We start from the raw sequence: 13,267 nt of genomic DNA, 5'->3' as shown, positions 1-13,267 counted from the left end.
CTCAACAGCGGTGTGGGATTATCGAAACCTTGGCATTTACTGAGGAGCGCAAATTGGTTTCTTGTCAGCGTGAATGGGAGTTTCACTTGGAGCTGACAGCACGGATTCGTTTGTTTGGGTCCGTAACTGTGCGAGTTTGTGAGTGTGTTTATGTGTGAGAAACTGAGAAAAAAAGAGGGAACGTAAGAAGAGAGAAGGGAGCCTTGGTAAAATCACAGCACGGAGCAATTCTGCCAAACTACATTCAGAGAGTGTTTTAAAAAACATAGTGTAGCCTCTCTTTCCATTCTACACTCTATTCACATTTTTCTTGCCTCTAACTCATTCTACGTTCCCCCTCCTCCCCCGCGCAATCTTCTCGTTCTCACCCCTTTCTCTACACTCGTCCTCCGATTCCATTTCCTTCCCTCCCTCCTTCACCTCCCTGTGTACTGCTTCCATCTGCCTCTCCCTCTCTCTCCCCCACCTTCCATCGCTTCCCTTTTCGTCTCTTTTTCGACACCTGACAGAGGCAGGATCCAGCAGTAAATCTCCTAAAGCACAGTCATCTACCATCGTTCACGCCGCAAAGCTGGTGATAGAGAAAAAGAGAGAGAGAGAGTGAGGAAAGAAGGAGGGGTTGGGGGGTTGCTGAGTGCTAGTTTGTTGGTGGGGGGTAGAACAAAAGATACGAGATAGCGAAAAGACAAATGGACACAAAATGGTCCGAGAGGCGAGGGCGGTGGCGAGGGGTGAAAACAGACACTGATGGAGGTGCTGAAAGAGTGATGGAAGGAGACTGTGAGGGAAGGGGGAGATAAAGACTCAAGCTTTCACATAACTCAAACAGTAGACGGTATTCCAGCCGTACATACACACACATTATGGTGGCGGGATGAGCAACATGATGAAGATCTCCCCCCCCCCCCCCCAGGGGGCAGGAATACATCCTTCCTGTCCTCGCAGAGCGGGGACATGTCCGGCAGAGAGCCTAAACTCGTAGAGGACCACCACTCCGGGACGCGTGCGTGCATATACAGCGGATGACTTTGTGTGAGCCGTCGTAACAGTACTAACTTTTACATTCGCGTGATTGCAGCATGCGCGCGCAAATCCATCCTCGTGCTCGTGTTTGCACTAGCGTGCATTTGTCTGGATCTGTGTACTTGGGAGTGTGTGTGTGTGTGTGTGTGTGTGTGTGTGTGTGTGTGTGTGTGTGTGTGACAGCGGGCCGGGCAGAGTGTCCATAGCCTGGTTGGTTTATGGCTGCTGAGGTCTGATTACATTGGTGCGACTGGAGGGGCAAGCACACCGGTGGTTCTATCTGTCTTCTGTGCGACTGACTGAACAGACACATAGCGAATGGAGATGGCTCAGCCAGAGACACTTGGCCCGCGTCCCAGAGATCTCGCAGGGATACAGCCACATAATGGATTCGCACCAGAAAATGCACCCGATTCGTGCTTGATTTGCGAGTTCCACGCCCCGTCATTGGATTGGATTACTATTTAAGTCGAAAGTGTCGCGCCCCCAGGTTGAGTTGGGAAAATAAAGGATGTGCTGTTTGCATGTGTAAATCCACATATTAGCACATTTTTCGCCGGCGAAGTAATGGATGTGTTCTGCAATCAACCAAAAATCAAGTTGGAAGAAAAAAACATCCATAGTTCTGCACTTATCTGACTGCCAGTATTGTCAGAAGCTGATAAGTCCTGATTTATGCTGCCAATCCCGAAGAACATGACCTGAATTTATTTATTTCACAAGTCAGTTGTAAGAACAAGCATGCAATATGCATAGCAGGTAAAGAGCTTCCACTGAAACAAACTATTTACCTTCCCTATTCAGTATACAGTATAAAGCCTCCACAACTATTCTGTTCTATTCTTGTTCCTTAGAGTGGCAACCAACAAACACTTTGATTATCAATTAATCTGTCAATTATTTCCTCAATTAATCAATGAGTAGTTTTCTCTCTGAAATGTGTAATTCTCAATAATATACCGTTACACATGGAAAAACATTTAGAAATAAAAAAGAAAATTCAAAATCATTTATCGATTATCAAAACAGTTGCAGGTTAATTTTTGGTCAATTTGTTGACTGATTGTTGCAGCCCCACTTTTCTTAATTTAAGTTTAAAATGAACAACAGTCATGTATTTACGACTTAATTTCACAGCAGTTTTCCATTCAGAATAACTCTCGGGACATTTTGCATTCACAGTCAAATTCCAAAGGATTTTTCAATCGCGATTAATGTTTATTATTTCACAATCTTTGCAGCAGTCTGAGACATCATCTAACGCTGTCTCAAGGTCAACCAGAGCCTCTTACTGTGTTTGTTTTGAGGTGAAATTTTTCAATTCATTACAACTGTTAAATCTATTACAACATTAAAGTATGTCTGCTGCAAAAATTGTATTTTGCATTGTCCTTGTTGAGTAAACAATAATAAGTAAACTAATACCGGCTGTTTACTTTTAAAGTGGGTATCACCCTTAAAATCTATTTCACTCTAATCAAGCCAAGCCTTTGCTCTAAAGTGATCTTTATATAGAATGTGGCATTGTTTAAGGTGCCTAATGATGACCCTGGTGGCTTTACATAATACCCAGAGGGATGAGGCAGAGGTAACATGCTTTATCTACTGACTGTAAGTGTGCACTGGTAGGAGGCCCGCTGAGAGAGGGAGAAGTGACAGAGAAAGAGGGGGGTGGTGAGGGAGGGAGGGGAGGGTGTGTGGCTGAGAACAGGAGGCTAGATGTTGTTACATTTATTGAGAGGGAGCTAAGCCCTTTGTGGAATGGGAATTTGAAGAGGAGAGAAGAGAAGGGACAGAGAGAGGTGGGGTGGGGGGGAGCAGTAAGTGGGTTTGCATGGGAGAGCGACGCCGTGAAAGATGAGGAAAAAGAAGGGAAAGGAGAAAAAGACAAATAGACAAGAAACCCATAGCGATTTAGAGCGGGCTGACGGGTGGAGAAGAGACAGCGAGAGACAAGAGGCAAGAGGTGGAGAGATGGACAGTGATGTATAGGTGTGCTGGGCAGTCGAGAGCAGCGCGGCGTTACTCCCAAGCGTATGTGTGCCGTGTGTGGAATTAGAGAGAACAATGTGGCGTAAAGCGATGAGGGAGTCTCAGGTGTTCAAGATCTTTGTCTTTGCTTCTAATGTATGTCGGGAAGACTGCTTCCTTTTCGCAGCAGCCATTTTGACATTGCAGGGTAAACACAGGTGTAATTAATAACATGAATTATATCCCTGCCCCATGTAGGCGGGTCCAGAGACTGTATGTAAGAAGTGGAAGTAGTCACCATGACGTTACCTTTTGTTTTTTGGATTTTGCCATCTTGTTTTTTTGCAACCAGAATGAACGCTGAATAAGCCATTTTTTGACCGACTGACTCTAAATAGTATACCATAATTTACAAAATGAACATCATGTTTGTATTGAAGAAGACTTGAAACTAGCAATTAAGACTATAAACCAGGCGGCAACCTCCGGTTCTTAAGAGTGAAGCCAATGTGGAAGTGTGTTAAACTTGCATTCTCTCTACTGACCAGTGGGGCCTGGTCAGTTGCGCTTTTTTGAATAGCAGAGTTCACTTCTAGTGCAAGAAAGTTGGGTATAATAAATGTTGCAAAAAGAAGTCTGATTGTATAGAAGTCTATGAGAAAATGACTCTACTTCTCACTTGATTTATGACCTTAGTAAACATTGTAAACATGAGTTTATGGTCTCAATCTCTAGTTTCAAGTCTTCTTCAATACAGCATGATGCTCATTTTGTAAATTATGGTTTAATAAAGAGTAAAATAGACCATAAATCATAGTATGTTTTAGGGAGGGCTTACTGTGATTACTACTCATCCGCATTCCAAATACGGTAACTAACTTCCGTTCACCAGTTGCAAAAAGCCAAGATGGCGACAGCCAATCCGCCAAACTCGAGGCTTCAAAACAGCAGTACACAAACCAATGGGTGACGTCACAATGACTACGTCCACTTCTTATATACAGTCTATGCCATAAACTCATATTTTCAATGAGGAATGAAGTGAGAAATAGGGTAATTTTCTCATAGACTTCTATACAATCAGACTTCTTTTTGAAACCAGAGGAGTCGTCGTTAGAAAGAATGCAGGTTTAAGACACTTCAGCAGTGGCTTCGCTTTTCAGAACCGGACTTTGCCGCCTTGGTGGGTCAGGGGTCCTAGTGTTGTGCATGCTGGCTCATTGGAATGACTGTGACACACTAAACAACTGGGTTTACCCTGCAATGACATGTCAAGATGGCTGCTGTGAAAATAGCCTATCACCTTTAGAGACACATAGAGAGAGGGAAAAAAATAGAGAACAACAGATATAGGGAGCCATAGAGAGAAACAAGAGGAAGATAATAATCGGGGGGGGGGGGGGGGCTTCTGTGTGAACGCATGTGTGTACATAAGTGTGTGTATCTGATTTCATGTGAATCCTAAAAGTGGATGAAAACCAAGGCTTTAGGTTTTTAATCAGCCCCATCTGAGCGCTGTATGGGGACTCTGAGAAGCTTTCATGTAGAGTTTCTCTTTCTCTCACGCGCACGCACGCACGCACGCACGCACGCACGCACGCACACACACACACACACACACACACACACACACACACACACACACACACACACACACACACACACACACACACACACACACACACACACACACACACAGCATCCCCTCATGCTTTTTGTTCTAAATTTACACCTAACATGAGAACAGAAGAATGGGGGAGGAGGCGAGGAGGAGCAAGGCAAGGTAAGGGAGTGATGAAGGAGAGTAGAGGAAGAGAGGCAGAGGACAGAAGTGTGGAGACAGTGGGTTGGCTGGGGGTGTGGGGGGGGGGGGGGGGGGGGTGTGGGGGGGCAGAAGAGTGGAAAGAGAAAGCGCACAGGAAAGCAGGCACAAGAGAAGAGAAGGAAGTGTGGATGGTGATGGTGAGCCAAATTTGATTTAGCCAGGCGGGCGAGAGAGGGAGAGACTTAGATAGACAGGGAGAGAGCGAGGGAGGGAGAAGGACAGCGGTATATTAGTCAAGGTGTCCAGTCTATGTATTGCCTGCTGTGCAATACCACCCCTCTGATTTACTCTGCCGAGTGACTGATGAGAGGGAAGATGAGAAGGAGGGGATGCGGGGACGAAGGGATGAGAGAGGAGGGAGGTCTCACAACGAGCGTTTAGGCCAAATTAACGGCACCTCATAAATTAGACTAACAGCCAAAGTGGAGGGGAGAGTGTGTGTGTGTGTGTGTGTGTTCGTGTACACGAGGAAGTGTGCGTCGTGTGCATGTATGTGAATGATGACATGTCATAGAGGGAACAATTTGAACCGGCGCCAACAGATTACTCTCCGATAAAGTAGTGATATCCAGCCGCTCACTCACACAAACACAATCTTCCCCTTTGATTACCGCACGCGTCGGAGCGCTCTCGCCCCGCATGATGCCCTCGTAAACAGCGAGATTGTACACATTGAGGATGCCGGAATTTCAAAGTTGCCCACCTTTTTTTTCCCCCTCGCGAAAACATTCTCCATCCTCGCATATGGGTACAATTTGTATGAATTTGACATATTTTGCTCGTTAGATTTTGGCGTATCTGAATGCAGCCATGTTTGATAAAAAAAAATTACACTCAGATACAAATAAATTATGTTTTTATGGGTTTGTTTAGACAACTGATTAATGTTAAGGAAAATTCTTCTCTCTCCTCCTCTCTTCGTAGATTGGATTAAAAAAAAAAAAAAACAGGCAGAAATGACATTTCCTCCATTTGGCCAAGCAATATAAAAACATATAAAAATGAGAACTATTGAGTTTACACAAGGCACCATACAAATTCCAGCCCCCTTTTAGATAACTCTTCACGTATGTTTTATGTTACGGCTCAAGCTACACCTCTAGCCCCTCCACGCGACCGTTATTTATGATACTCCCTTTAAATCCTAAAGAAATGTTAACTCTGTAAGAAGTGCAGGCACTTGCCGATCGCTGTGTGATTACAGCAGTGCTTGACTGAGTGAGATACTAATACAAACACACACAAACCCACGCGCACGCACACACACCGCCCCACCCACACACACACCAATCTTGGCAGCGCGGAGGGGTTGACGCTCGGAGTGATTAAAGTGGCGTGCTCTCCGAGTGTGTCACCTGGGTGCTGCTGTATCTTAAATCAGGACAGTGGGGCTCAGATTGGGTATTGACTGGCCCCGCAGAAGTCTCCATCCATCACGCTGAGAAACGATAGCACAGAGGCAGCCCTGATGCACTCATATACCACTGACGCTGTTCGCTGGCTGGCTGAGGTGGCGCGAGGTTAGGGCTGTGGCACGAAACCGTTATTCATGTTTCATGCGTCGAGATACGGAGGAACGCGCGTTCAGGAGCTAGCGCAAAGGCAGGCGCACCAGTGAGGCTGACGGACACGTTTGCTCTGGCGCGCAAGAGAGATATAAGACATCCCCTTTCCTTTGCTCTGTCTCTCACTCACACTCGAAGTGCACGCCCGCTCTGTTTTTCGAGGGGCCCGAGCGGCGTCGTTTTGACTGTGTGCCTAATGATAATAAATGAGCCATCATGGGCGGGGAGGGAGGCACTAAGTCATCCACTTCATCGACAGGAGGAAGACTGGGAGCCCCAAGGTCACCCCACTGTCAGCATCACTCTCCCTAACGACTCCGCTCGCTACATCGCACGCGTACATGTATAGCATATACGCACACCAGAGACCACCCACAAAAAACCTGCTTCAAGATACTCAGATGTTTGTACCTTCTAGATAGACACTCATTTGTGTCCACTGAAGTGGCGGTATCTGCCTGTAGGAGAGATCATTTCCCATTTTCAAACTTTTATTTACCCCTGTGAAAGCTTCTATTGAGGCTGCATGCCGATCCCTCTAATTCAGCGGTTCTTTGCCAACTCTTTGGCATGAAGCTATGTCTATTTGCAGCCGTGCATCTCACCAGTTGCGCATGCTAGCTGTTCAACCAAAGAATAATCATCACAGATCGTTTCTCTTTGATGAGTTTTTCTCAAAAAACTATTAAAACAAGCCAGAAATTCCGCAATCAAACTAGAATTGCCTCTTTGAGTGCCGCTGTTGTATGCCTCTGCCAACCATGTCATATTGCAGTTTACATCCAAAATGTCATCGCATTTTATCCAACTGGACATTTGTGAGAAATTGTTGAAATTAGCTTGAGTTCTTGAGTTATGGCCATTGACCACTAAATTCTGATCAGTCCAACCAGCCAAATATGAAGAAATTCACTCCAGGTGTTCCTGAGATATCGAGTTCATGAGAATGGGTCAGAGATCAGGTCACAGTGGCCCTTGACCATTAAATTCAAATCAGTTCATTCTTGAGTCCTGATGGACGTTTGCACCAAATTTTAGAAGATTCCCTGCAGGCGAGATATCACGTTCATGACAAAAGACCTGACGGACGGACAGTAAGAAATCCTAAACTGAAGTTGAATAGCAGAAATGTTGGAAACTAGAAATCCAATTTGTAGATCATTTTCAAGTTTCTCAAGAGAGGAGGAAACTCACTCCAACCCATTCATTGGCAATGCTTTGCTTGTTCCTCAAAAAAACATGATTTTTAATACACCCCCACCCCCCCGCCTCAACCGCACTTGTGCCCTCCTGCACAGTGCACGGAATATCACCAGGCAGCCTTTTTCCTTTTAGCAAAACACCAACAGCATCAGATCAGCTGAGGAAGACAAGCATTGCATAACTGAAACACGTCTTTCAAAAAGAAAAAAATCTGACCCTCCTGATTCCCGGCCCGCTCCCTAATGAGCTGCCATGCCCTGTCATCTCTCTGAGGCACAGATCTGAATTCAGAGGGGTGGGGGGCTCCTCCAGCCAAGAGACACAATCTAAAAGGAGTCCAACAAACCAGTGAATGTTGTTAATGCTGTTCTAAAAGTGTACGTTTTTGTGGGAGGGAGGAGGAGGCATCAGAAGATGCGTTGGAGAAGCCGAAACAGGAAGGTAGCGCCTTCACTGTCTACAGAGGGAATTCTTTTCACACACACACACACACACACACACACACACACACACACACACACACACACACACACACACACACACACACACACACACACGTATAGATTGCAAGTGCGCACATATATGCATGGTCTCACACACACACACACACACACACACACACACACACACACACACACACACACACACACACACACACAGGTTGCAAGTTTAGACTGGAGCTGTAGAAAAGCTAATTTGCACCACATTGAAATGCATCTCAATTAAAGAGAAACACATCGAGGTGCCAGGGGAGGAGAGAAGAGAGAGATGTGAGAGAACCGGGAGGGAGGAAGCGGGGTGTGAAACAGATAGTGTGTGAGAGTAATAGAAAGTGTGTGTGTGTGTGTGTGTGTGTGTGTGTGTGTGTGTGTGTGTTTGTGGGGGGAGGGGGGGGGCTCAACTGTATTTGGCAAGAAAAGAAGGGAGGGAGAGAGAAAGGGAAAAGAGAGAGAGAATGTTTTCATCTCCCTCTCTTGGAAAAACATCTCATTTTTGGGATGAATCAGATTTAGAAAAGGGTGTTAGGAGGTTGAGGCGCAGCTAAAAATCCTAACTAACTTCAACCTCGTTATCACCGGCTCTTTGGTTTGGCGCCAGCACACCAGGGCTGTCCCTGCTTAAAACTGTGTGTGTGTGTGTGTGTGTGTGTGTCTGTGCTCAGATATTTATAAGCCCAAGGCCGTGTACAGTATGACAGAATGGGCGGACGGGTCCGACACACTATGAGGTTGCACCTGAGTGTAGGCGACTGCGGCCGCGGGGCCTGCATCCACGCGTTTTTTTTGGTACTTTTGAGGACGCTTTGTTTGTCATGACCCATGTTAAAAATGGGAGTGCTTTAAGTGTACATGTAAAGCCGTTAAGTGTGATTTAGTGTGTGAGTGTCAGAGAGAGAGAACAAAAGACAAAAATGAAAACAAGAAAGAATGAAAGAAGACAACACACACACACACACACACACACACACACACACACACAATCTGTCACAAGGAGAAATCAGGATTGGCTTTGAATGCCGCTATCATTTTGCACGGACTGTCATGTTCTTAAGGCTGCGATGATGCTGCCAGCCCACCATCTCAACAGCAACACCAGATACAAGTAGATCCGCTCTTTCATGCTGTCAAAACACGCTCGGATTTGTCTGCTTCTTGCGAGAGCCCCCTTAGCCCGGTGCTCGCCTCTGTTCCAATAGAAGTCACACAGCTCTTAAGAGTGAGGAGCATTCTGGGAAATCAAGTCCTTTTGATCTTCTTCTGGTGTAAGATGTAGCACCCTGCTCCAGACTGCAGCACTGTACCAGCGTTGTCACCATGATGTAATGCACCTAGATTCCTACTTTATTGTCAGTTTAAGTCATGATCAGATGATCGGTATCATGAGGCAACGCATCCCGGTGTTGCAGTACTCGAGACCTGTCTCAAGACCACTTTTTTTTTTAGGTCTCTGTCTCCTCTCATAATTGACTACATATTTACCTGACCTTGTCTCGGTCTCTGATAAATAGTACTCAGACCACAACTGCGCGATTTCATTAAATTGCCTTATTATTTGTTAACATCATTACTGTGACTGCTCATAGAAAACAAATAAATAAATCCCAGAGATAAGGCTCACTTTTGCAACAACTTTTGAGACATTTATCATGGTACACTCATACACATACAGTACATAAGGCAATTAAAGAGGTGAATGAAGAGGAATCTTCATTTGTTTTCTGCTGTTGTTTTTATGGGAATGTAGAATTTTTCAGACCAATTTGAGGAGTGACTATGGTTTGCATGTTCCACATTTAATCAGAAGTGTGTAGTGCAGTGTCGAACTCGCCCTGGTCTGGTCTTGGTCTCGACTCGATCTTGCCCTGCCTTGGTCTTGACTTGGTCACAAATCTCAAAGTTTTGGTCTTGTCTCGGATTCGATACACTCTGGTCTTGGTCTTAACTCTGTCTCAACCCCTCAAAGTTTTGGTCTTGGTCCAGCCTTGCTCTTAAACTCGGTCTAACCCCTCAAAGTCTGTGTCTTGTCTTTGATACACTCCGGCTGTGGTCATGACTTGGTCTCAGTTTAGGTGATCTTGACTACAACACTGATGTATCCTTGTGCAACGGTTCGTATGATATCTTACGAAAAGTTACTTTAAGTTTTGTAACAAAAGTAAGGTAAAATAAGTTGTCCGCCGCAGTCTTTGTAGCACTTTGTACTACGTCACCTGACTTCCTCAGAGGCCGCCCTGCGCATCTTGGCTCCCGATTACGTGGGTCATATATGAATTATAGAGAATTACTTTTCGTAGGTGTAAGTACTAACTGTGAGCCAGAGCAACACTATCATCACCATCATCTTGACTGCCATCAGCGACACCCTGTCATATACATCAGTTGAGAATACATCATCTCATTTTCACCCGATACAAATTACTGATGCGGTTGGCCGAGGCTAAACGATTGGTTCATTGCATGATTGCCTGGCCATGTCTACAATTAGGGTCAATATCTCTGCTGAAACATCTGTGTGAATCCCAGACAAGAAAGAAAGGCGGTAAAATTGAGGAAGGGTGGACATGGGGCGCTCGCTGAATGAAATAAATTAGCTTTGATGCGTTACTATTTTTCAACTTAAATGTAACCAACGACATGAGATACACTCTGATTATTATTATTATGTATCCACATCTCCGCATCATTTCCTCCTGCGCTCTCACCCATCGCCTTTTAGGCCAGTGGGCAGGGATGCAGTACGGTGGACCCTAAACTGCTGTCCCCGCAAATTTCCCCTCCTGTTACCTGAGTAATAAGCTGGCCTCGTTAGCGTTTAAGACGGTGGTCTTGTTCGGTCAATCCTCTTAGCCTCCCCTTGTTTGTCTCACAGTCGCAGTAGCTTAGCTGAAATAAGCAGTGGCCTTCTTTCATATAAATCTCGCGCTACGGTGACAAGCATGTCAAAGCCAGAAGAACCCGCCGTGTGAGGGCCCTGACAGCTAAATATATAAATATATAAGCTAAAAGAAAAACTGCTTACATGGGTTTTCCTCTTCCTCCAATACTTTGAGTTAGCATAATCTCTCTCTCTCTCTCTCCCACCCTCCCTCTGTCTGTCCCTCTTTTCTTTTTGCTCACTTATACTTTCCTTGCATACACATGACTGAGCAGAGATGTCACACACACACACACACACAGACCAGGACACACACAAACATTCCTGGGTACATGCTCCACAACGAGGGCCCCCCACACTGTACACGGACAATAAAACACATCAGCAAACTACTCGGGCGCTCCTCTCCCAGGCACTTTGTCATGTCCGCCGCGTCTTTGAGTCCCCTCAATCTGCCCTCGATGACACCCGCTCATGAGCCTTTGAGCGGGCCCCCTCTGTTGCACACGGGCTGACAGATCGAGCTGTCATTACATTAAGTAGGGGCCTCTCTATTAGTGCAAATGGTGGCACATAACCAGATAATCGGCCGCGGACAGCAAGTGTGGCTATGTGGGAGGTGAGATGCTAGCGGATGGTGTGTGGGAGAGTAATGTTTTATGTTGGAGGAAGTGTGATATCTCCATTATAGACACGCTTAATTGATAAACAGGACAATAAAAAAGCAGCAAATGGCCCCATAGATTTCTGCCAGCAGCACTGGAGGATGTCACTGTATGTGATGGGGAGTGATGGCACTGACAATACAGCCTAATAGCATATCAAGTAGAGGCTTTAGAACAATATCAGACAATGTCATCATTGTGGAGAAATAAAAAGGAGTAATAAAACCCCTCTCATAAAAGAAGGGGAGCCGCACTTCCCTGAGGGATCCCTCAAATGTTTCTTTCTTCTCACACTCCTCACTCCTACACCCCCCCCCCCCCCCCCCCCCCCCCCCCCCGGCCGGCTGTGTTTTACTCCCATCGCCCTCCGTGAAAGGAATACCGACTGGTAATTGACACAAATGGCCAACGTTTAATTCCCGTGCATAATAAGCGAGCGAACTTCTCCGCCATGGGGTAAGCGTTTTGAAAGAGATGAGCGAACCACGCTGTCTTCCTTTTCTTTCTTTTTATTTGCAGCTTGTGGCACGAGCAAACAATTTAACGAGTACGCTTCCTTGAAGTGTTTTACTGTGATCATTTTATTATTATTATGTTGTAAAGCGCTCGGATCAATTCAGACACGCTCCTTTCAAAATCACCAAGAGCAATTCGAGCAAGGACTTTCAACATGTTTTGCCGGAATGAAATTATTAATAAATAAATAAATAATAAATAAATAAAAATCAAGCAACAATGTTGTGCCAAAGTGTGCTCACCAGAATATCCGAATCAGAGCTCGGTGTACGGAGAATCCCGAGGAGTTTCCTGTGTCTTTCTTCGCCCCAAGTTGAAGACGGCGATCGGACGCGCTCCCACGGTCCCGACCGAACTGCGAAGAGAGAAAAAAAAAAGAAAAAAGGTAAGACCACATTGAGAGAAAGCACGGCAGCTTATGGACTCTCTCACATCCTGGGCGGCAATCGAGGTCAAGCTTCCACCCCCCCGCCCTCACCACAACCGCCCATCCCATCCACCCCAAAAAGAAAGTGCGATCAATAATTACACGCGTTTAGCCCACTAATCCGGGACTGTACCTCTTAAAACGGGCCGGGATGACCACCGGAGAGTGAACGAGGCGGGGTGAAAAAAAAGGGACCGGGCAAAGGCAGCGGCTGTCAGATTTGACTTCAAACTGATGCTGACGATGCGCACCGAGATAAGCTCCGGAGGAGAGGGAGAGGGAGGGAGGGAGAGGGAGAGGGAGAGAGAGAGAGAGAGAGAGAGAGAGAGAGAGAGAGAGAGAGAGAGAGATCAGATGTGCAGTAGTGAGAGACCGATTCAGAGAATTGAATTAAACAATCCGCCACTTAAAAGTTATTCAACTGGGTCAAGATGTGAAACACAAAGGGCCCATGCAAAAAATATACGACGTGAACTCAGCAAAACGTCTTGATAAATAATGTTAAGTTTTCCGGAGGAGCTCAAAGGCATCTGAGGTGCATGTTTAGAGCTACAATACAATACAGTACAGCCTGTTGTGTTGTATGCTGGTAACAGTCAACATGCCCTGGGGCTAATGGCCACGAGAAAAGACAGTGGAGTTCTGGCAGTTCTGTTAGCGGTTAGGCAAACACATCATCCAAAACAATAAAGTTTTT

General features: G+C 45.7%; 1 protein-coding gene across 10 annotated transcripts in view; it reads right to left on the bottom strand.

The window, feature by feature from the left end:
• Positions 1-12,809, bottom strand: part of LOC137885369 (receptor-type tyrosine-protein phosphatase delta-like) — a 160,400-nt gene extending 147,591 nt beyond the window's left edge. For all 10 annotated transcript variants that reach the window (XM_068727595.1, XM_068727600.1, XM_068727601.1 and 7 more), the window contains exons 1-2: positions 12,704-12,809; positions 12,386-12,498 (exon numbers count right to left, since the gene is read on the bottom strand). The gene's annotated coding sequence lies outside the window, so the exon portion shown is untranslated. The remainder of the gene's footprint in view (positions 1-12,385; positions 12,499-12,703) is intronic.
• Between the last annotated feature and the right edge of the window lie 458 nt (positions 12,810-13,267).

Source organism: Cebidichthys violaceus, unplaced genomic scaffold (genome assembly GCF_023349555.1).
Source record: "Cebidichthys violaceus isolate CVI_PGR_0920_01 unplaced genomic scaffold, fCebVio1.0.p SCAF_4, whole genome shotgun sequence".
NCBI lineage: Eukaryota > Metazoa > Chordata > Actinopteri > Perciformes > Stichaeidae > Cebidichthys > Cebidichthys violaceus.
This window is presented reverse-complemented; position numbering and strand designations above follow the sequence as displayed.